The sequence below is a fragment of the Felis catus genome, chromosome D3, assembly GCF_018350175.1.
Source record: "Felis catus isolate Fca126 chromosome D3, F.catus_Fca126_mat1.0, whole genome shotgun sequence".
Classification (NCBI taxonomy): domain Eukaryota; kingdom Metazoa; phylum Chordata; class Mammalia; order Carnivora; family Felidae; genus Felis; species Felis catus.
In genome coordinates this window covers 37,774,632-37,797,758 of record NC_058379.1, presented here as the reverse complement: position 1 = coordinate 37,797,758, position 23,127 = coordinate 37,774,632, and the positions used below count along the sequence as shown (strand labels likewise).

Sequence of the window (23,127 nt, the reverse complement as noted above, 5' to 3'; positions counted from 1 at the left end):
TCAAAGCGGGGGTATTTCTGAACATTTGTTTACTCAACCAAAGGCATCAACATTTTAAGTGTAAAAATGGATGCTTAGGAATTCTGAAAAGTTAAACAAAAAATTCTGAGTAAGCCTGAACAGCTAAACCAACCAGACTGAGGTGAAATTCAGATGAGCCCAGACAACAAACAATGCGAGGACAGGAGTACATCAGGAGGCAGGACTGATGAGAGCCAGACTGAGGCCCATTGTCCACGGGCCTGGCCAACTCCAAAACAGTGCATTCCACATCTCTGAAAAACACAGTGCAAGACACTGGGGGACAAGCATTAAAAAGAGCAAATGCAGGCACCTGGGTGGCTCAGTCAGTTAGGCCTCCTACTCTTGGTTCTGGCTCAGAACCTCTGATCTCGCAGTTCGTGAGATAGAGCCCCAAGTTGGCCTCTGTGTTCATAGCACTGATAGCACATGGTTTGCTTGGGATTCTTTCTCTCCCTCTCTCTCTGCCCCTCCCCTGCTCGCACACAGGAGCTCTCTGTCCCTCTCAAAATAAATAAACATTTAAAAAATAATAATAAAATAAAATAAAACAAAGCAAATACACAATATTTTACTTCAAAAACTATTAAAACCTCCTACATCCTACATTATGCCAGCTACAGCAAGCTGAGCAAACTAGTGTTGATTCTTGCTCCTTTTTGTCAATAACTATGTGTAGTTGTTTTTTAAGTTGTTATAAAAAAAAAATGAAAGTACCAGAACAAGTGAACATCCTGTCTTTATTTCAAATATCGCCCAAAGAGCCCAAATTGAAAAATCCATATCAAAAAAAAATATTAACATGAAACAATATCATAGTGTGACATCATAAAAATCATTTTTACAGTTATATTGAAACTTTTCACATCTGAGAAGTTTCATAACTCTTTTTCTGCTACTGTGTCTGTTAGAACAAAAAATTCATTGTTCTGGGATGATTTTTCTCCTATATTTCTGTTGTTATGGTGACCTTCCTTAAAAGAGGTTATACACAAGGTGGCTGGTTTGGTTTTTGTCTGTCCATGAAAAAATAAAATATTGGCAACTCTCTTAAGCTAACATATAGTTTTGTTGGTATATAAAACAGCCCCAAAGCTGGAAGCCTCTGCTCCAGACACCAAGTGTTACGAGTTTGGAGGACAGAAAAGAGAGAGATGGTTCTACAATAGAATGGAAATCACATACACATTTAACATAACTGGATTTCTGACTCTGATTAGGGAAAAATAAACAAATAAAACATCAGGCATGTCAACAAGAACTCAAACTCCCAAAGGCACCAGGGCCCCACAAGCTCATGACTCCCTCCTGTCTTAAGCCCAGGACCACTTCACCTACTTAAGTGACTTGCCTGGCCCTTGAAGCCACCTTGAGCAACTCTAGAGAGCACCTCAATGTTTGCTCAGCAGCCCTACACAACCAGTCACTTTCTGCCCATGGGTTGGAAGATATGTTTCAGTAACAGATGGGGGCTGGATCTTCACCTCAAACTGGTTTATAATTTACTTTTCCTATTTGTTTTTAATCTGGCTAGATCTAAATAAGACCACATGAGACCTCTTTATATTTTAATTACACTTAGTCAAATCTTTGAAAAGAAAAAGGAAACAGTGCCACCTAACTGTATAACCAGCTTTGTTCTTAAGGGGTTTTTTGCTGCATGTTAATTGTTCGCCATAACCATTTATTTCCAATTCATTTTTATCTCAACTGACTGGATATAATTCAGCAAAGAAAGCTCAGCAGTTGCCATCTTCTCAAAAGCTAGCAAAAATGTCAAGTTTCACAATACTTACATCTTAGAAAGTAACAAACCCTAACTCTCTTAGGTAACAGAGCTAATGGGGAATTAACAGAGTAAATTTTATCTTAAGACCTTTCATATGAATTTTCTTTATATGACACACTGAAATATTCAGAATGCTAATCACTTCAGTTTCCTCACAAAACCATTTCTTCTAGTACAGAAATTCTGAGTAGTCGATGGCCTACAAAACACCATGTTTTTATTCAACTAAAATTTTTTAAATAAAGGCAAAGACAGATTTCTGAAATACTCTGGCTAGGAGTGTACTGCCACTAATAACTAATAATAACTAATAATAACTAATAACCTTGAGAAATCACTATGTAGCAATATCAGCACATGTTTAAAACAAGTAATAACTGAAATCCATATGGATATGTTCTAAAAGTATGAAGTACTATAGAAATACCAAACAAACTTTTACAAGACACCTTATATAGAGCTAAATAAATGTGGGAGGAAATTAGCCTAAGTTAAGAGGTTCTGCATCACGACCTTACACATTCTTTCACATTATGTCTACCAAATTAAACTACCATAAACCTTCCAAAATTCAAAGAGTGAATCTTCAATAATTTAATATGCCAATTTTCTCTGCTTCCTTTACATCTGGTCTAGTTGTACATTTGTATTAATTGAAAAACCACTGGATGCATTCTGCCCAGGTGTTTCTACATTTGGGTTATAGATACAGCATAAAACAAGAGGCCAAAAAAAAAAAAAAAAAGTGACAGAAAGCCCAGAGATCATATCAAATAAAAATGACTATAAAACCTGTGGCTCTGATTTTTGTAAACTACTTGGGAACTTACCAAAAGCTTTGCACATACAAGCAATAATCAAGAAAATGGCTTAATGCTCACCTCCAAAATCAATGCACATCTGCTAAAAAGACAGGTTCAGAGAGGCACCAGGGTTTGAATAGCATCCTCAAGGCAGACAGTGTTAGAGGCCAAACCCACAACACACCCCTTCAGATTCCCATGCTGTCTGGCCCCATCCTCACTGTTGAGTGTCAAAAGCTAAGCCCCCCATTTGCATGGTCAGACCAGGACACAACTTTAATTTGTAGGTTACCAGATATGTTAGCCTATTCTCAACTCTGGTTTGCATCATGAGAAAAAGACTTCAAAAGACCACACGCCCTACCCTTTCAGCACAGTCTTTCACTATATCCGATTCTAAGTTTACAGTGGCAAGCAAACTGAACTTCAGTGGAACATGCCTTTATATCGCTCATGGACAGTAATGATTACCAATTCAACAACAAAGCCCAAATCATCCAATGTGAGTGTGAGTGTGGAGGTGTTTGGGTGCATATGAGTACACGGCACATGTTAACTTTCAGTCCTTGCAAGCACCATTCATAGACATCACTGTACTCTCTGAATTTTGACTGATGTCAAACCCCATTAAAATACTACTTTGTGGAAATTTAAGTCTTTGTTGTGGCTTCTTACAATCATATTCAAGCTGTGACAATGGACTGGATTCTAATCCTACCCTCCTCTCCCCCAAGTCTCAAAACATGCTCAGAGCAGCAACCGCAAGGGCAAGAAGACAGCTTATAAGATGTAGATAACGCACAAATGAGGGGGACATATAGTTTGTATACAGGACTCTTACTGCCAAACCATACATGGGTAAGCCCCATAAGCTAACACTAATTTTCTTTCTCAATTCCAGAGAGAAGAAAGAAAGAAAGACAAAAAAGGGAAAGAAAAGAGAAAGAAAGAAATAGGGTACTGCAAAGGCTCTCACTTTTAAAAGGTGAGAGTCTCTCACTTGACATTCAAGTATGTGCAAAAACCTTATGTTTCTCTGAACTGGGAGCATAATTTCATTTTGTATATTAATCAAAAAGCACTTTTTGCAATGGTTTTAATATTTCCTATCTTTCCTAGGAATGCAACTCTGTAAATTGAGGAAAGGTGTTATGATGTTTCATGCAGAACTTTACCAAATATTTTCACCGTTTCAGAAGATGATGTTATTAAGCACAACAGTGCTCAAAGACTGCCCTTCCTTGATACAATCCCCCATCAGCACTTTTATCGGTGAATTTATAAATAATACAAGCTATCCAACTACTTCACTTTATTTTCTACACTAATCATGTCCAAACGTTTGGAGTATCATTTAATCATGAATTACCTTCCACTTATTTCTCCCATTATATTATATATGGACATCATAATGACCTTTTTGAAAGTTCGTGCAGGTAAATTATTTACCTAATAACTTCATTTCAAGACACTAAGAGGGATGTTACAAATATATGTTGTCAAAGGGTTGGTACAGTTGGAACTCCTGACCCATAAACATTCGTAAACATTCTTCCACCTTGGTTCTTCCTGTGTCTACTTCAACAAACAAGTGAAAAAGGAATATGGGTGACAAATACACCCTAAGCCATTTATTTAAGCTTTTATTTTATGCCTGGCCAGGGGTGGAAGTAAGTGCAAACTTTGGGTACAAAACAGAAATAAAAAAACTCCATTTGCTGTTCCTTCTTTAAAGGTTCTTTCACTTTTAGTCTCAGAAGAAAGACCCTCATTACCTGTAGGAAAGTGTGATCCTAAAGAGGGATATAAAAGGTGCCTGTGCCTTTATTTAGCCATAAGAATATTCATTATGGAAACTCTGAATGGATTAGGTAAAAATCAGAATAATTTAAAGAAGGTGAGTGGATTAAATCATCTCTCAAAGTAATTTATAAACTATTTCTTTTTTATTTTTGGCTTTGACTGACATGTTTAGTGACTTAGCCTGGGGAAAACTTGGAGAACACTTTTAATGCTCATGCAGAAGGGCATATATATTGGTGAATTTATTATTTTCACTTGTGATATAACACACAACGAGAACATTCAAAGATGAGGACAGAGGCTTTTCACCGTTTCCAAAAAAATGAACTCTCTTCTTTTGTGCTGTATGCCAACAGTGTCCACACAAACAATACCAAAATAACACAACCCTGAGACATCAGTCATCCCTACAAGGGGCTGATTAACACCTTGAACGTCTTATTCCTTCTGTAACACCTGGTCTCTGGAGGGAGTGCTATATGATCCAGCTGACAATTACTAGAACTGGCATGAAGGTAACTCAACCCTGCACTGTGTGACCTTTCACAGCCAGCTTCTATCCACCATCTGTGGAACACAACAATGATGCTTGTCAGCTATGGACTTGACAAAGATATTCTCACTAACTTTTAGAAGCACAGTTACTCCCTTGTCAGCACAGGCACTGATATTTTTCATGTCTCTCTTGTAGAGTCTGAGGGCCCACTCATTAGCACACACTGTCCCCTCCCAGCTTCATTCTGGGTATTTTCTGGACTAAATGGACAGAGTACCCAGTGCCAATGCCTGGTATGCAGCAAGTACCCAAAAATGCAGTTAAATAAATAAATGTATGAATAAATCAGTGCATCTTCTCTGATGTGACACAGAGAAGCCTCAAATTTGAATGTGTCTCTGGTTGTGAGTTTCCTGAGGGTAGACCTGCATCTCAACATCTAACAACATCCTTCTCGTATCCCTTACATTCCACAGCTTAGCACATCCTTGGTCAAAGCAGACACTGAATAAACATCTATGGAATGAATGAGGGTACTCTTACTTAGCAAATATTTGTGTTACTGGCTTCATAATTCCCAACTGCGCAAGCACACAAAAGATTAATTATTACTGTAGAATAAGATTTGCCACGCTACTGAATACAACTTTACTGCAAAGCCTGGCTATGAAAACAAAAGCTGACATGCAGTAATAGAAAACAGCCTGAGCTGGAGCTCAAGAAGGCCAAGTGAAGGGTCCAACTCTGCCACTACTCAGGTGGATCAACCTGAGTACATCAGGTCTTTTGCTGGGCTTTCATTTTGGCCTCTCTGCAATAAGGGATTTAGATTAGAAATATATGTGATAATTTATCCTTGTTATTAGTAGGAATTCATGAATTGGGTAAAGAACATAAAGCCATAAGACTACAGAGCTCAAAACCAAGTAATTTTATAAACTACTTACCAATATAGTAAATTTGCAGTTACTTTACAACTTGTTTTAGCTTTTGAAGCACTATTAATTTAGGTCTTTGCCACAGTTTGATTAACAGCAGTGACAGCTGTATTTGGCTAGTCATGGCAAGACAGAATCAGGGACCATTTACTATGATAAGAACTATTTTTTACAAGAGAAAAATGAGTTTTGAACTGATAAGAAGCTCCTTCAAGTTAGATCATTTGAATTCATATTCTCACATAATGACTTTTGACCTTGGGCACATTGCTTAATACAACTGGATCTCTGATCTGTTATCTATAAAACAGGCTGAATTAGATCAGACTCAACCAGGGGTGATTCTCCCTCTCTGTCCTCTCCCCAGGGGACATTTGGAAATGTCGGAAGACATTTTGGGTTGTAACAACTAAGTGGGAGGAGATGCTACAGACGTCTGGTGGGTAGAGGCCGGGGATGCTCCTGCTAAACAGCCCACAGTGCCCAGGGAAGCCCCTTAGAACAAAAACATTTCTGTTGATAACAGGGATTGAGAAAAATCTGATTCAGATTACTCCCAAACCCTCTAAAATTAAAAAAAAAAAATGGTAAGTCTAAATTGTTAAATGTGGAACAGCAGGAGCTTATTCGTAAGCTACGGTTGGTCTACGAGAGAAGTTACAGCTACATGAGCTGAAACTTCTAAAAACTTGAAAGACAACTTATTTGGACATAAGCCCAATTTAAAACCATGCCTACCAGCTTTACACTTTGTGCATCACATGGGTAATTAATGTATAACTGTACCCTCCACAGCGCCCTTTCTTTTTCTTCACCATTTACTCCACAGCGATGGGCATTGTTTGTTTTAGACACAGATGCCAGACAGCTCTGAAAAGACTGACAGTGATATCTTCTTGTCCTCACCGTAGAAGAATAAAGTGGCCCTAAAGATTACTGATAACTGACTGCAGTAAAATGGCTGGGCATTGCCCTTCACACAAAACACAAAGATGGCAACAGCCGGCAGGGAGGACACGTCTGAACTGTATACAGGGTCTACACATAAGATGGATGCCAACTGACAGCTGCTAATTTACATGGGGTACAGAATCCAGCAACATGCCCTACCCTATTATCTTTCTAAAAATTACCAAATATCTGTGACATTCAATTAACAAAACCAATGAAGTATACTCATGGCCCTACACAGAAGTCTATCACCTTGAAAATCACCTATGAGCCTTGGTTTGTTCCAGGTGCACTTAGCAAAAAGATGTTCTCCTGTGCTGGTCAGGACTTCTCAAATTCTTGGTCTGTTAGCCCTAACAGTTCCTATTCTAAGCTCAGCTGTGTGTGTTAAGCTGCCAGAGAAACATCCACATATCTTCTTGAAATAAAATCACAGCAAGCTCACAGTTTTAGAAGAGGAAGGGGAAAAATCTTTTTTCTAACTATCCTCAGAAATGGAGTGCATAAAATATAGATCTGGAAGTGCTATCATGGCATCTCTAATAATTCACCTTGATGATGTCTAAGACCAGAACTGAAGGGTATAATGACAGGGAATTAGAAGAATATCTTTTGCCATAAAGCAAAAAGAGAAAAACCTTTACATTCCCTTTGATATGTGACCATAATAATAATAAAATGAGTGGATGAAAGGTCAGCTCTTACATTTTCCATCGAATTGAAAGTCTCAGCCAGATACGCAACAGAATCCCAAAATGCTAAGGATTTAGTGGCACTTCTTTTCTATATGAGCCTGTCACTAATTGACTCGAAATTATTCAATTTTTATTTACTGCTCTCTGACGTGTCAGGAAATTCCTAGGCTTTACAAAGACATGGTGAACTGAATCCAAAAAGTCACCTGGGACACAAAAAGTAAGGCTCCACCCTTCAGAGTGAAATAGCCTATGACAGCACATTGTGCAGGAAACTGGGGGTGGGGGTGATCCAGTTTTGGGGAGACTTGGAGGCTTCTTGGAGGAGTAAAATTCACAGCAACAAGAAAGGCAGATACAAATGTGCAAAATCCCAAAAGCAAGAGAAGACACTGTCCCCCTCCAATCATAGGTGTCCATAGGTGATACAAACTCTTAGACATTCGATGAAAAACATATATATTAACAATGAAGACATGAAAAAATTCCATTGAAACATGATTGAAAGCTTTAAAAAGTCTAGGTTCAACCCAAATTTTGATAACCCCAGCCCCCTACACAAGCATATGCCTTACAGAGTCACAGGGCTGGGCCCAGATTCCCACTCCTAACTCCCAGATTTAATCAAGGCAGACTTAAATGGGCAGGAATTAGTGGAACAAGAAACTGGTATGTTTCTGATATTCCCCCACCATGATAAATAAGACCCCACAAGTCAGAGGTTGTAAAATGACAGCCCACAACTGCATCTAGTCTGCAAATATACCGTCTACCTTATTGGTGTCCTAAAAGGTTCGAGCCAGTATTTTTAAATAGGGTATTTCACATTTTTAAAAATGCACATTTCTGGAGCACTTGGGTGGCTCAGTAAGTTATGTGTCAGACTTCCGCTCAGGTCATGATCTCACGGTTCACAAGCTCAAGCCTCACGTTGGGCTCTATGTGGACGGCTCAGAGACTGGAGCAGGCTCTGCTTCCTGATTTGGTGTCTCCCTCTTTCTCTGCCACTCTACTCTGTCTCTTACTCTCTCTCTCTCTCTCTCTCTCTCGCTCTCTCTCTCTTGCTCTCGCTCTCTCTCAAGAATAAACATTTAAAATGTTTTTAATCATTTAAAATGCAGATTTCCAATCTGAGGGTTTTGGGTGTTTTGCTTGTTTGTTTGTTTTAATATTAGCTACCCCTTTAAGCCATATAAGACTACTCCCTACTGTTTCCACTGCACTGAGGGGATTTTTCTCCCTTCCCACTGCCCTTGTTCTTACAGAGCTTCCTATGATAGGGGCATCTGGGTGGCTCAGTCAGCTGAGCGTCAGACTTCGACTCAGGTCGAAGACCTTCAATCTCATTGTTGGTGAGGTAGGGCCCCACATCGGGCTGGGCTCGCTGCTGTCAGCACAGAACCTGCTTCAGATATCTGCCCCCTCTCTCTCTGCCCCTCCCCCACTCAGGCTCCCTCTCCCAAAAATGAATAAACACCTAAAAAAAAAAAAAAAAAAGGAAGAACTTTCTATGGTAGACAAGTATCTATGCCCAGTTTTCAAAGGTGAGAAAATAGAAATCAAGAGTGCTTTGTGAGCTTTCTTCTATCTGCCTATTTCACTCAGGCCCCTTACCTGCCTGGCCCCTTTACATACATCCAAATTGGTGACCCTGGATTTAGGCCTTAACTCCATTTGCCAAAGAGTGCCAATTCAGTGCACACATGTCATATAACACAACCACATCGAGTTGTCTCCCTAAAAATAGCCTATATCCAGCAGGTCCTTCAGGGGAAAAATGATCAAAGCAAAGTTACCAAGTCTGCTTGTCACCAGGCGTTCCCATCTACTGAAGTTTACCCAGTTTCTCATGCATGGCCAGCCCTAGAAAACCAAAGGCAAAAGCAGAACATCTGCTCGACTATGAACTGGGCCTTGCACTGGCATCAGTGTTAACCTGGATCCATTTATACAGGCCTGGAATCATGTCTATCATCTGCTCCTTGGTTTTTATTTAGAAACAAATTTCATCAATAATGACCAAAAGCAATTTTTTAAATGCTGTCACTCAAGGAAGTCTCATCTCCAACTCTGGTGTACTCACAAGAGAAGGAACCATGAAGGTAAGCAATGGCTTACAGTCGTAGGACCAAAGAACTTTGAAGGCCTGGCAGAGTCTCCCAGTGTTAGGATCAGTGTTGGGACACCATGGTATAAGGAAACTGAGTAGTAAATGGTCCATGTGGTACATCCAGTAATTTTAGACCTCCTCAGTCATGACTGAAAATGCTACCACCAAGGCAGCTTGACAGCAGGCTCTGAGATTACACGTATTTGGGTGCATGTGCCCATTTGCAGACAGACTGGATATTCAAGTTCAGGAGGTACATTGGGTCTGGTGCGAGGTGTGAGCCAGGCAGAATACAAAAATCCTACAGCCAAAGAAGAGAGAAAGACCACATCTGCTAAACTTCAAAACCCCGTGCCCAGGGGCGCCTGGGTGGCGCAGTCGGTTAAGCGTCTGACTTCAGCCAGGTCACGATCTCGCGGTCTGTGAGTTCGAGCCCCGCATCAGGCTCTGGGCTGATGGCTCGGAGCCTGGAGCCTGTTTCCGATTCTGTGTCTCCCTCTCTCTCTGCCCCTCCCCCATTCATGCTCTGTCTCTGTCCCAAAAATAAATAAACGTTGAAAAAAAAATTTTTAAAAAAAACAAAAACAAAAAAAAACCCCGTGCCCAGCACAGTGCTGGATAAATAACACATATCACAGTGACATTGAGTTATCTCCCTAAATATACTTTATATCCAATAGGTCTTTCACTGGAAAAATGGTTAAGGAAAAGTTACCAAGTCTTCTTCCCACCAGTTGTCCCCAGTTTCTCATGCCAAAGATCAGAGGAAAACACTGGATTCCTTTCCCCTATCCTTTAATCTATCAGCAATTTTATAAGATTCTACCATCAAAATACTCCCCAAATCCTTCCATTTCTACTCATCTCCACCCCTACCTCCCTGGTCCAAGCAGCAGGACTCCCACCTAGATGCCTGCAGTGGTGTCCTAATTGGTCTTGCCACCCGCACAATGCTCTGTAGAAGGCAGCCAGAGTGGTCTCGGGGGACATAAAGCAGGCCATGTCACACCCTGTTCAGACTCTGCAAAGCCTTCCCATGGCAAGAAAAATAGAATGTATGATCCTCAGTATGGCCCCTACGGGCAGGGATCATGCTCTGGCCCCTACAACTGTACCAGCTGTCCCGGGTCGAGGGAGGGGGTGGTGGGAGTGGGGGGCTTCACATGTGTGCTTACCTCTGCCTAAACTTCTTTTTGCCCTGCTCCCTACCCAGCTAGCAGCAGCTATTCATCCTCAGAGAGGACTTTTATGACCCACAAACCCATATAAAGCACTCCTGTTGATCTTTCTCATAGTACACTTGAAAGTTTGTCCTTCTACATTTATTTGGAGTCTGTTTCATATCTGTTCCCTCACTTGACTATCGGCTCCAAGAAGGCAGGAGTTATGTCTGTAGTAGCCATCTCCATACACAGAGCATGCAACTGACACCAAGTGGATACCCAGCAAAAATGCCTTGCACCCATTTGGGCTCCTTCATTCATCTCTCCCTCAAAAGGACAGGGAGTAGGGCAACAATGATTTCATCTAAAAGGCTGTCATAATCCTAAAAGCTAGCATAATAGTTTACACACCAAAGCACAGTGCATAAAAAGTGTTGTGCTGTCCATCTGTCCCTCTAGTTAAATATGGTCTCTCTAGCTAGTCACGGTGACAAAGAAAGATGCGTGCACTTCTGCTCCATCGCCCACATCCCACACCTGATACTTTCCAAACAATTAATCAATTATTAATTGTGGCAGCGACCACACTTTCATCATTTAAGATCCACCTTCAGAAAGGATGCATAAACATTCTCCACAATGTCTAGCTTCATTAAGAGAACACTCTTCACATGAGCTGAAATCGATACAAAATGAAGAAAGTTTCAGCAGGTGACGCTGAGCTCTACTGCAATGACATCTTCCCCGAAAGGCACACACAGAGCACGGGAGCAGAGCAGTGACAACTGATGGAATCAGAGTAAATGTTTCATTTTTCCACTGCTACTGTGTAAAGTTTGTTGTATTTGCAAAATCAAACAAGGATAGATTCTTCTCAGGCACTATTCTAAGAGAAAAAAAAGTAATGCAAATGTTTAAACAAAAGATAATATTACGTGTGTCAATGAAGATTTTCATTTTTCCCGAGTATGTTCTAATTCATTGTTTTTGCTTTATTTTGCTGAAGTACAAGATAGTATCTATATTTACACTACTTACTGTAAGAGTGTGTGAACAGTCCATTGGGGGTTTTTTAATGAATCTAAATAGTTTTCTTCACTTGGAGGTATGTGCCTATAATAAACTATGCTCAAAATATGCTTACCAATACTGTAAGATAGAAATGCTTTGGAAACAAGGAAACACTATTCATATTAAAGGGGACATCTACATCCCTGAAATGGACAGCAAGTGCTACCAACAGCTCACACTGAAGCCTTACCACTGAGATCACCTGGTGCCAGCCAAGTTCAACCACACCTTCTCAGTTGGGGTTTTTCACCTGCAACTAATGAGACTTAACTCAGAGTTTCCTGCAGAACCTCCTCCACCGGCATCCCTATTACTGTTGACCCCTGGTTTTCCTCCCCCTTCTGACCACTTCTTTGTTTCTCTCGCTGACACAGTCACTGGGTGCAGCCCACAGTCCTGGACGTGCTCTCTCACCTCTGTGCTAATTTATTCACCCTGTCTCTTTTACTGTCACCGCCATTCCTGGCCCAACATCACAGTTGCTCTCTCCAAACTCACCGCCACTTCAGTGTCTCTTTCAATTGTGTATTTTATAAACTGATCTTATCTGCTCCACCCCCGCTCCTCAACCACCTACCTCCTATCTGCTCCACCCCCGCTCCTCAACCACCTACCTGGCTCTCCCGCTAATTTCCCCATTTTAACAGCAGCATTCCTTCTGAATTAAAATACTTGACGGAAACAATGAACATTTATCTGTAATTTTCAAACTCTCTTTCAGCTCTAGAGAAGGAGAAGTAAAGACGTGTGAAGGAATGGAGTGGGAGCAGAGAGGCTGGGGCTCCTTTTGCTTCCTTGGTCAGACTGGGTGGCCTGGTGCTTCCCATACAGCCTTACCCCCCAGTGGCTTCAGGACGCCCCCTCCTTCAAGGTAAGAGCTCCAGAGCTTTCCATCTGCAAATCTCCCTTCATAATCAGAATGATCCTCCTGACTGCTGCTTTTATCACCCCATGCCTCTGCTCAGCAGCTGCCTGCTCACACAGGGATTCAGTCCTACATATACCTGTTGTCTATGCACTTAATCACTTGTCAAGTACCATCCCAGGCCGCAAAGGGTTATTATCATTTAAGTTACAAAGCTATGACTACAGGGGCGCCTGGATGGCTCAGTCAGTTAAGCGTCCGACTTCAGCTCAGGTCACGATCTCACGGTCCGTGAGTTCGAGCCCCGCGTCGGGCTCTGGGCTGATGGCTCAGAGCCTGGAGCCTGCTTCCGATTCTGTGTCTCCCTCTCTCTCTGACCCTCCCCCGTTCATGCTCTGTCTCTGTCTCAAAAATAAATAAACGTTAAAAAAAATTAAAAAAAAAAAAAAGCTATGACTACAGTCCAAAAATATTCCAAATAAAAAGAGATCTAAGGACCTGTTCGTACCCTTACTGAACACATGTTACTTAAAAGGCAGACACTAAATTGTGGAAAATATATAAAACTTTTTTGATGACCCTCATTAATGGCAATCATAGTTAATAACACTATATTTATTGTATATTTGAAAGTTGCTAAGGTAATAGATCTTAAAAGTTCTCATCACAAGAAAAAAATGTGTATGTGTGGTGATGGATGTTAACTTAATTGTGATAATTATTTCACAATATATCCATAAATCATCATGCCGTACACCTGAAACTAATACGTTAATTATATCTCAATTTTTTTTTTAATTTTTTTTCAACATTTATTTATTTTTGGGACAGAGAGAGACAGAGCATGAACGGGGGAGGGGCAGAGAGAGAGGGAGACACAGAATCAGAAACAGGCTCCAGGCTCCGAGCCATCAGCCCAGAGCCTGACGCGGGGCTCGAACTCACGGACCGCGAGATCGTGACCTGGCTGAAGTCGGACGCTTAACCGACTGCGCCACCCAGGCGCCCCAATTATATCTCAATTTTTAAAAACAAACAGGAAATGGTAAAATCTAAAGCCTGGACCATCAAAAAAAAAAATACCTGTTTTTACATATGCATTTATAGGTGAACTAGGGAACGTGGAAGCCAAAGGAAGGAAGTCTGGTGTGAAAATCAGGGATGCCTTCCCAGGAGAAGAATTACACTTGATCATGAAGAATAAATGGTTTCTAGTTTGGGACGGTAGGAGCTGATGGGAAGAGCATGTACAACCACAATTCCCAATGTGGGCACTGCAAATAATCTTTCTTAGTCCTAAACAAATCATAATCGTTCCTTTTGAGGAGTGAAATCCCCTTCTCCCTCTTAGGCCCCCAATCTCTTCTTCCTTCACCCTGTCAATCTATGGAAGATCCACACACCTCAAGACTCAGCCCAAGACCCAACTCTGTGTTCTTTTCTGATCACTCCAGATCCCAAAGACCCTCTCCTTGCCAGACTCCCTGACCACTATCTGTTTCAGACTGACAGCATTTGATTATACATTGTTTTAGTCTCAAACCTCATGTTCCTATCACATTATTTTGTTTACAAACATTTGGTTTGCATATTTTATCTACCCAACGCACTAAAAGCTCAAGCTTTTGGTGGTTTGTCATACAAATGTATGAACATACATAGTAAATGGCTTATTGTACAAATGACAATTGAAATTTTTATGATGAATTAGAAGTGTAATTTAAGATACAAATCACACAAGTATCACAATGAAACATATAGGTAGGTGGTAGCACTCACCTAAGATTCTTGTGATCAACTTAAAACCACACATCTCCTTAAGGTAAAAAGTAAAAGACATTTCCTTAGTTTCTTTCATCTGTCTTCACCAGATCACTGTCTCACCAATTCCTTTATTAGAAAACAGATTGAGAGCTCATAGTAGAGGTAAACCAATACTGCCCCGCAAAGCGCTGAATAAAGAATTCCACAGTCAAGAGCTACAGGAGATACAAACTCATCAATGTACCTTACAATCTGAGAGCATAATCAATAGCATTTGTAAGCTCATCTCTCCTACTTAACAATCACACTCCATGTGAATATAGCAGAATCCGATCCACTTGGATGTTAGAGAAATCTCTCCTCTTTCAAACTCTTTCTCCTGATTCTAGGATACCATGAAAAGACATTTTTAGCATCTTGTGAAGAGCTAAATGCATTCAAAGTCTGTATTATCAAGCATCAAGAACAAATTCCACCTGTTTCCCATTCTAACATTTTTGAGTAAAGGGGACTAGAAACACCAGGAGACCTCAACTACCCTTATTTCAGGAAAGGAGTGAAACTGGAGGCTGCCCCCACCCCTTCTAGAACAGCTCCAACAGTTCAACAGGGATCCCTCCAACAGGGATCCAAGAGACGGTGCCACTTTGGGCGTGGAGACTAAATAACCCTTAGTGTGAGTCTCCCGGGCATGGAACCGCCCCAGCAGGTCACGGTGACCAGACTGAACTCCATGGGGCTTTCACATGCGGGAGTCTTAACAATGACAATGACCAGACCTTCCTTTTATTTAGTTTTCACCTCCAGGCAGGGACAGATTAAGAATGACCCTCTAAGTGGATAAAGGCATATACAAAATAAAGTACATCATATGGACTTTAATCAAAGACTGCAGGATTTAAAAGGCTGGCGACAAAAGCCACCAGAATTCTCCCACCTTGGGGAAAGGCTTCCACCAATCCCGCAGGTAACTGCGGCGCTGGCCCAGGTGTCCCCAGGTCCGCTCGCCTCGCCCTCGGCCCATCTCCGCGAAGAAAGCCCGGGAGGCTTGGGCAGCGCTCCCCGGGGCGCAGTTCTGGGCTTGTGGCTGGAGCTAGTTAAACCGCCACAGATTGGCGAGGCGTCCCCCAGCGCGCACTTCCTCCGCTCCGGCCCCGGGGCTGGGCAGAACTTGGGAGAGCACGACCAGGGAGGAAAAGGGGCTGGAGTGAGGAAGCGCCCGAGGGTGTCTCGGCCGCAGCCTTGTACCGCCACACACGACAGCTGTCGGCGGAGAAGGAGGGGAGACCGGGGACGCCCGCCCCGAGAAAACAAAAGCCAAACGCCCACCGCCGGGCGCCCGGTGGCCTGAGGCCGGCTTGGGACCGCCTGGAATCCCGCCCCGGCCCTCGTCCCGCGGGCCGAGGCTGAACCGGCGCCTCCCCGCCCAGGTGGCCGCGCCGACACCCCCGGCCCAGGTGGCCGCGGCGGCCGGGAGCGGGACGGTACGGGGCCACGCCACGCCCGTCCGAAGTGGGTGACAAGTGGGGCAGCGCCTCGCGCGGGGAGCCCGGCGCGCGCCCGGCGGCGAAAGAGAAAGAGAAAGAGCCGGCGCCGGGAGGAGGCGACTCCTAACCGCCACCGCCCCCTGGCCCGGCCCGGCCTCGCCGCGGGCGACGCGCACGCCCCTCAGTCGGGCGCGGGGCCCGGGGCCAACCCCGGCGGCGGCGGCGGCGGCGGCCGTGGGCGCTCACGCGGTCCCCCGACCACACGGCTCGGGCTGCCGCGTCGTCCTTACCCCGAGCAGAGCCGGGCAGCCCGCAACGCCGACTCGGCGACAGGCCGGCGGGGCGCGAGCCGGAGCGGCGAAGCTCGGCCGGCCCAGGCTGCGGCGCCGCTGGCCCCGCGGTGCCCGGCGGGAGGGGCGCGAGGGTGCACGCGCGGGGTGGGGGCGCGGGAGCCTCCCCTGCCGGCCCCGCGCGCATGCTCCCGCCGCACCTGCCTCGCTCCGGGTTCCGCTCCCCGGGGAGCGGAGTGGACGCGGGGCGGCCGCTCGGGCTTTCACGTGGGAGGGAGGCGGCTGCGGCTGTATCTTCGAGTGCGTCTTTCCCCTTATATGCTCCCCGGCAAGGAGTCCCCCAAATCTTGGCTACTTCCTTCCTGACCCCTACCCACTCGTGCAGTGGTGTCCCGGGGCGCTCATCCCTGCTTCATCCCAGCTCTTCGGATTCACCTTCCAAATGTTCTCAGGCCTCTGGATTCCTCTCTGTTCTGCTGCTCCTTCGGATTTTGCAACCTCCTCTCAGATGCCCCTTTCCCGCTCTCGACTTCCCTACACACCCGTCTGCGGATACCATTTCAAAATAAAAGAATACTCTTTTTGAGCGGCTAGAACAAATGATTACTGACCCTGTTCTAGCTGCTTGAGATTGAGTAGGAAACAGGAGCAAAGGCGTTCCTGCCCTCAGGAAACTTACAGTCTTGCAGGTTAGTGTTAGGCTTTCACAAAGCATGGTTGCAGGTTTGCAGAGAAACTTATTAAATCTTTTATGTTGGTTTATGTTTAAAAGTAGCTGGTAATCGAAGACTGTATTTTGTGACTTTTAAATGTAATTTTCTCTCATGGAGGTGTCTTGTGTAAAAATTCTAGTATGCAAATAATAGCTGTCAGGTACAAAACAAGTATTAGCTTGCTTCCAGCAAGAAATTCAGTGATTTAACATGATTAAGAATAATAACTTCTAAATGATCTTTTTGGTTTGTTGTTGACTACCATAAACCAACAACTAAAACTTTCATTTTTCAGGTGAGACTGGTCCGTTGGTACAAACACCATTTAGCGTTTTTACTGAAGAGAGAAATAGAAAACGCTTTGCTAATGCAGTTTTTCAATTAGGAACCATGATCACAGAAATTTATAAGTACACATACACACACGGCTGTGTTCTATGCTCTAATCAATTAAGAAAAACATTTCTGGCAAAGAAAAAGAAAAGGAAGCAGAAGGTATCAGTATAGAAGAGAACATTTAAAACAGATCTAATGAAGTAGTATACTTTTTTCATCCATTTAACATGTTTATGATAAAGACTTTATAGAGTTGTGTATTTCTGTGACAACAGGCACACTTCGGGATGCTGTCTTGCCACACTTGCTCACCTGACTGCATGAAATTAGAGTAGGACCCAGTGGTTGGATGAGAAGTTCCCCTCCCAGCAACTTAGGTGAGCATAGATGTGCTTTATGTGTCCTTTTAGCAAAGGACAAGTGTCTCGATTACTGCAATGTAACCCTAGTCTTTCCCAGTGGTGTTTATCATTAAAGACTCTAAGTCTTAATGACGGAAACATCAAAATGTTCCCAGCACAAAGAAGAGTTAACAGCAGTCTGGTTCCACCTTCCCCTTAGAAAAATCAGTATTAAATACTATACAAAATAAAAGAAAGCTGGATTGAAATCCAAAAGAATGAATTTACATCACCTTGTCTTCGCTTTTTGGGGAAAACGATTATTGTAACATGCTTATTGAATATACATGGCTTGCATTGATGAAAACCAAAACACTGTTTTCATGGGCAAGGTTTAAATAAGGAAAAGAATGCACCAATAAAACAGGTGACACAGGCAGAGAACCTCATCCTGGGTTACTTAAATGTAAATCTGCGGGTGCATAGTGCTGACAACAACATATGATTATATTCAAAGAAGCTGACATCTGTTTTAAATGATACTGTTATTCAAATTATATGGAAATATAAGCAGTGTATGCACTGGTACACTTATTACAGAATTTTTGAAAAGCTGTTGTAGTAAATCCCTTTTATTTGAACAGCTGCAGATTAAAATGAAATAGCCACATTGTTGGGTATTGCAGTGTTACCAATGGTCGTTGTGAACAATGGGGTTTAGAAATCTGATGGTTACAGCATTTTGTATTTATAAATCAGTTGAATCTAACAAACTCCAAGTGGCAAAGTTAATGTTGGCCAGACAGGTAAGGATGGCTTATTATTAGATAGGCATCGCTGGTAGAATGGCAAACACAGAAGAACCCCTTTCGGCACATCTTCAAAGTGTAACAGAGTCATGGAAGTTCTATAATGTCTGTCTGTCTCTTGTGGGTGGAAATGAAACCCTCTCATTTGCTGAGATAGTGATCGGCTTTATTCAAGGAATACTCCATTTTTAAATTTGTTAAAATTATTTACTTTTTTCTAATTGGGTTGTTTTATTTTTCTATGTTGTATATTGTTGTTTTTATATGTATAAATGTTATTGTTAAGTAGAATTAGATTACATTGCTTTATTATTTGATCAGTAGCAGGATTGCCCATTGATACAGACATGTTCTTAGAATTCATGATTGTTTCCTAGCATATACTTAGGACTGCTTGTGAGTTAAACACAGAGTAAATTCCTTTATACACTTCAGTGTAATTGAAGAGAGGTTATCTTAACAGCATTCTATGCTTATCCCACAAGTAAATTGTCCATTGCAGCTAAAATAATTTCACTGGTCACCATTTATCATCAATAATTATTACCCTCATGTTTATTTTCATGTCAATGCCACTGTTAATAATTTTATTTATACCACACTGTATTTTCTCTGTTACTGTGATATTTTCTTAAGTAGACTGCCCAATATTAAACTTTATTAATGAGTTCAGATATAAATAATTACATAGAGTTATATTTAAGTGTAAATACTGGTTCAGAGAGAAGTGTAAATAACATTGAAGAATTAAAACTAACTTAAAATTTTTTTAATGTTTATTTATTTTTGAGAGAGAGAGAGAGAGAGATAATGCAAGTGGGGAAGAGACAGAGAGAGGGAGACACAGAATCCAAAGCAGGCTCCAGGCTCTGAGCTGTCAACACAGAGCCGGATGCAGGGCTCAAACACATGAGACGTGAGATCATGACCTGAGCCGAAGTCAGCTGCTTAACCAACTGAGCCACCCAAGCGCCCCAAAACTAACTTTAAATGATGTCAAAAAGTTTCATAAATAAGATAATATGGACATTATACTATTTTTAATTGATGACTTCATCAAAAATAGATTTATTTTTATATGTGTACTATTTATTTTTATACTTGTACTTTTTTTGATGGAACAAAGCTATCATAAAATAGCATAAAAACACTGTTTCCAGGTATATTCCAACTTATACCTGGAATTTTTAAAAATCCAACTTATACAAAATATTTCTGATGATGTTTAAAGTCTGTATAAACTGACTGAATGAGATAAGGATCCTTATATCAATAGATAAACTTTAATTCCCACTACAACCATACTGAATGAACTAATAGGATTTGGAGAAAGGCATGAAAACTGCGGAAGGAAAGCCAGCAATGCCTTTAATCTCATTTTCAAAGATATTGATGACGCAACATACCTTTTCCAAGGTGAGAGATCTGGAAAAAGAAAAATGGAAAATTCAGAGTAGGCAATTCATACTTTCTTGAATAGATATATGCCCCCAAAACTGTAGCTAGACATACATTCTCTAAGAAATAACAGGTGTTATAAGACGTAGAACACATGCTAGGTGTCAGGAAAGAGGGTTGTTATTCCTACCTCTGCCATTGATCCATCATGGAAGAAGCCAGCTGGCTATACAGGATGTGTCTCGTGGCATAGGACTTACTTTCGAAACCACCAAGTTCAGGGTCTAGGTCTAGTTCTTAGTATTTAAGGCCCAGAAACCTGAGTCTGTTAATGCTCCCAGAAGTGATCAGGCTAAAGGAACCAACTAAAAACAAGAATATCAATTATGCTGATGGATATAAATGCCAATAAGATGGATATTTGGAGATCAGCACATTCCCGCCACTGTAGTCTACAAAGGAAGGCAAGCTATGTTAAAATATTGCCCAGTGGCCACGAAATCAGAACAAGGAGAGCTGGTGCTTCTTAATGGGTAGTGTCAGCAAATGACAAGGGTATAATACAGCCATTCTCATAAAGGAAGGTCTTCAGCCAAGATGTTCAAAGGCTATGTCAGCTGGTTATGATGTTTTTCATTGAGGTCCAGTTTCTAATCCTTGGGATGTTCCCTGGTCACCTTAACTGGATTTGAGTGCTTTAAAAAAAGCTCCATCAGCAATATATTTACAAATCATCTTCTGTGGGGGCTGCTTCTGCAGAATAATATGCTCATTTATTTTTTTCTTGAAGCCCTTTCAAAGGATGGATTTTTCTTAACCCAAAAGTACCTACAATCCCTTCCATACTATCTGCCTAAATGAAAATGTGTTTGAGTTATTTCCATTTTATATTTAATTTCTGTATTTTGTTAAACCGATAGCCAAAATTAAAAGGTCAGATTTTTTTTGTTTAAGGCGTTATCTTAACGATTAATACTCCATTAAAAAGTATAGAGCCCACTTTTTCTGGACTCAATACGCATGTGTTCTCTTACATTATAATAGTTCCAACACAAATTCTTACAGAATTCATTTCCAGTTTTACAAATGTGAATTGACCTAAAACTACTAACATGACATTTCCTTGAAAAAGTAAAAAAGGCTTTGTCCATTCTCATAGGAAAAGAAGTTGCATGTTTCTTTAGACCTTTAGTTACCAAGTGTACAATGAATACCTTGAACTTAAATATTGTGAATTTGTTTCTGGATTGAAGACAGTTGATTACTCTATATTACTGAGCTATTAATAGTACCCTGAAAATAAGATTATCTGTTTATATAAAGCCCTGAATGGAACAAAGCTCACCAACTTAGTCTAGTTGAGCCAACAACATAAAATATAAGAGTAAGAAAGTTGTTCCTAAGTAATTCTAAGCCTTCTATTTTAGTACTAAACTCCTCACCTATTCATGACCTCCTTGAAAAACCCCTCACTGACCTTCAGATATTTCTCTACTCCATCTAAAACCATGTCTGTGTAAGTGTGGTAGATTAGTTAAATTGATGCCCTGAATTACAGATGACCCATGACTTTGGTTTGATTTAGGATTTTTTTGCCTCTACAATGGTGCAAAAGTGATACTCATCCATTATAAACTGTACTTCAAATTTGGAATTTTGATCTTTCCCCAGGCTGGTGATTTACTGGAAGATCCTCTCTAGTGATAATGCTGGACAGCAGCTACAGCTCCCAGACAGCTGTGCCATCACAAAAGTAAACAACCCATACACTGACAACCATTCTGTTCCCATACAGCCATTGTTTTTGTTTTTAGTACAGTATTCAATAAATTACATGAGATATTCGATACTTGATTATAAAGGAGGCTTTGTGTTAGATGATTCTGCTCAACGGTAGACCAATGTAAGTGTTCTGAGCACATGTAAGGTAGGCTAGGCTGAGCTGTGATGTGTGGTAGGCGAGGTGTATTAAATTCATTTTTAACTTACAATATTTTCAACTTAGGATGGGACTTGATAAACCCCTTTACCGATACCCCCTTACAATGTAACTTTGTGTTTGTTTCCATCATAAGGTGGGGACAATTTCCCACTGCTGGAACCAGGGATGCCCTGTGACTTACTTTGCTCAGTAGAATATGATGAAGTGACAATATGCCAGTCCCAAGCTTAGACCTCAAAGGCTCTGTGTGCTCTTGTTTCCGTCTTGCTTCTATGTGATCACCCTGAGAATTAAGCGCTCCTGCTGGAGAACGGGACAGAGCCCAAATGTTCCATTCAAAGCCCTAGATCCGTGGAAGAGCATGTAATGCCCAGCCAACCCATCACCTGACCATAGAAGCCTGAAGAAGTGATTCCAGCAAGGCCAGCTGAGCCAGGATCAGCAGAACCGTGCATCGAACCTATACACTCATGAGAAATGAGAAATGAGTCTCCAAGTGTTGGACTGTTCCTTTATGCAACAATAGCCATGTGATACAAAAGGTTTATTTATTACAGCATTAATGCAATTTTTTTCTCGTGGAGTAAATTCAGTACCTACCTAAGTGTTCTGTTCCCCTAAAACTTGGAAGTTGTATAAGTCAGCCTTGCTGATTACAGGGACGAAGTCAGAGGGTGCAAATGCAGCTGTTTATGGTTTGCATGAATGTGGGTCAGTGTATAGAATTCTTACTCTCCATTAAAGTTCTTCCTAGTGCAGCCATTCTGGCCTCCTTATTAATTCCCCCACCCCCCGCCCCAGTTTACACAAAGGCTCAAGTGTTTCATCCTGAGGGACAGCAACAGAAGACTTCATTTGACTTTGTTTCCCTCACAGGTAGCCCTACCTCCCTCTCCTCTTAGTTACCAAAGTCCTCGAAAAATCTATCTATGATTTATACTTTAACTGCTTCAGGTCTGATGTTTGCTCCAGTGCTCTACTGAAACAGTTATCTCAAAGGTCATAAATGGCCCTAGAATTGTCCAAGTTCATTTTACCATCTGGTCATTTACCTGCTGGACTCCTCTGTTCCTTGGAGGACACTGAGCCTGCTCACCTTCAAGTCCCATCCTTTAGCCATGGTGAGGGATAAAATCCCTTTGAGGTCACTTAGAAAAAAGGCAGATTTACCAGGCAGAAGCAGAGGTATTTCCAGAATCAAAGTTTGGAAGCACAGCCTGACGACCTCTCTAGGCACTGGGACCTGCCAATCCAGGCACTATGGCCTCTCAAGCCATTTCTGCTCTCTGGATATGCAGCGTCTTTCTCTGTCTCAGCAGATACATGCAGCCACCCCAGGCCC

At 41.8% G+C, this 23,127-nt stretch overlaps 1 protein-coding gene and 1 long non-coding RNA gene across 11 annotated transcripts in view; one reads left to right on the top strand and one right to left on the bottom strand.

Annotated features, from left to right (window-relative positions):
* Positions 1-16,697, bottom strand: part of L3MBTL4 (L3MBTL histone methyl-lysine binding protein 4) — a 443,788-nt gene extending 427,091 nt beyond the window's left edge. For 6 of the 10 annotated variants that reach the window (XM_023241774.2, XM_045041372.1, XM_045041376.1 and 3 more), the window contains exon 1: positions 16,247-16,395. The gene's annotated coding sequence lies outside the window, so the exon portion shown is untranslated. Of the gene's footprint in view, positions 1-15,406; positions 15,533-16,246; positions 16,397-16,623 lie in introns of those variants that run through there. The other 4 variants (XM_045041371.1, XM_045041370.1, XM_045041373.1 and 1 more) reach the window with 4 other exon arrangements.
* LOC109493331 lies at positions 16,160-22,565 on the top strand. The gene is made up of 3 exons (XR_002147529.3): positions 16,160-16,935; positions 17,571-17,672; positions 21,515-22,565. It is a non-coding gene; the product is annotated as an uncharacterized LOC109493331 (long non-coding RNA).
* The last annotated feature ends 562 nt before the right edge of the window (positions 22,566-23,127 follow it).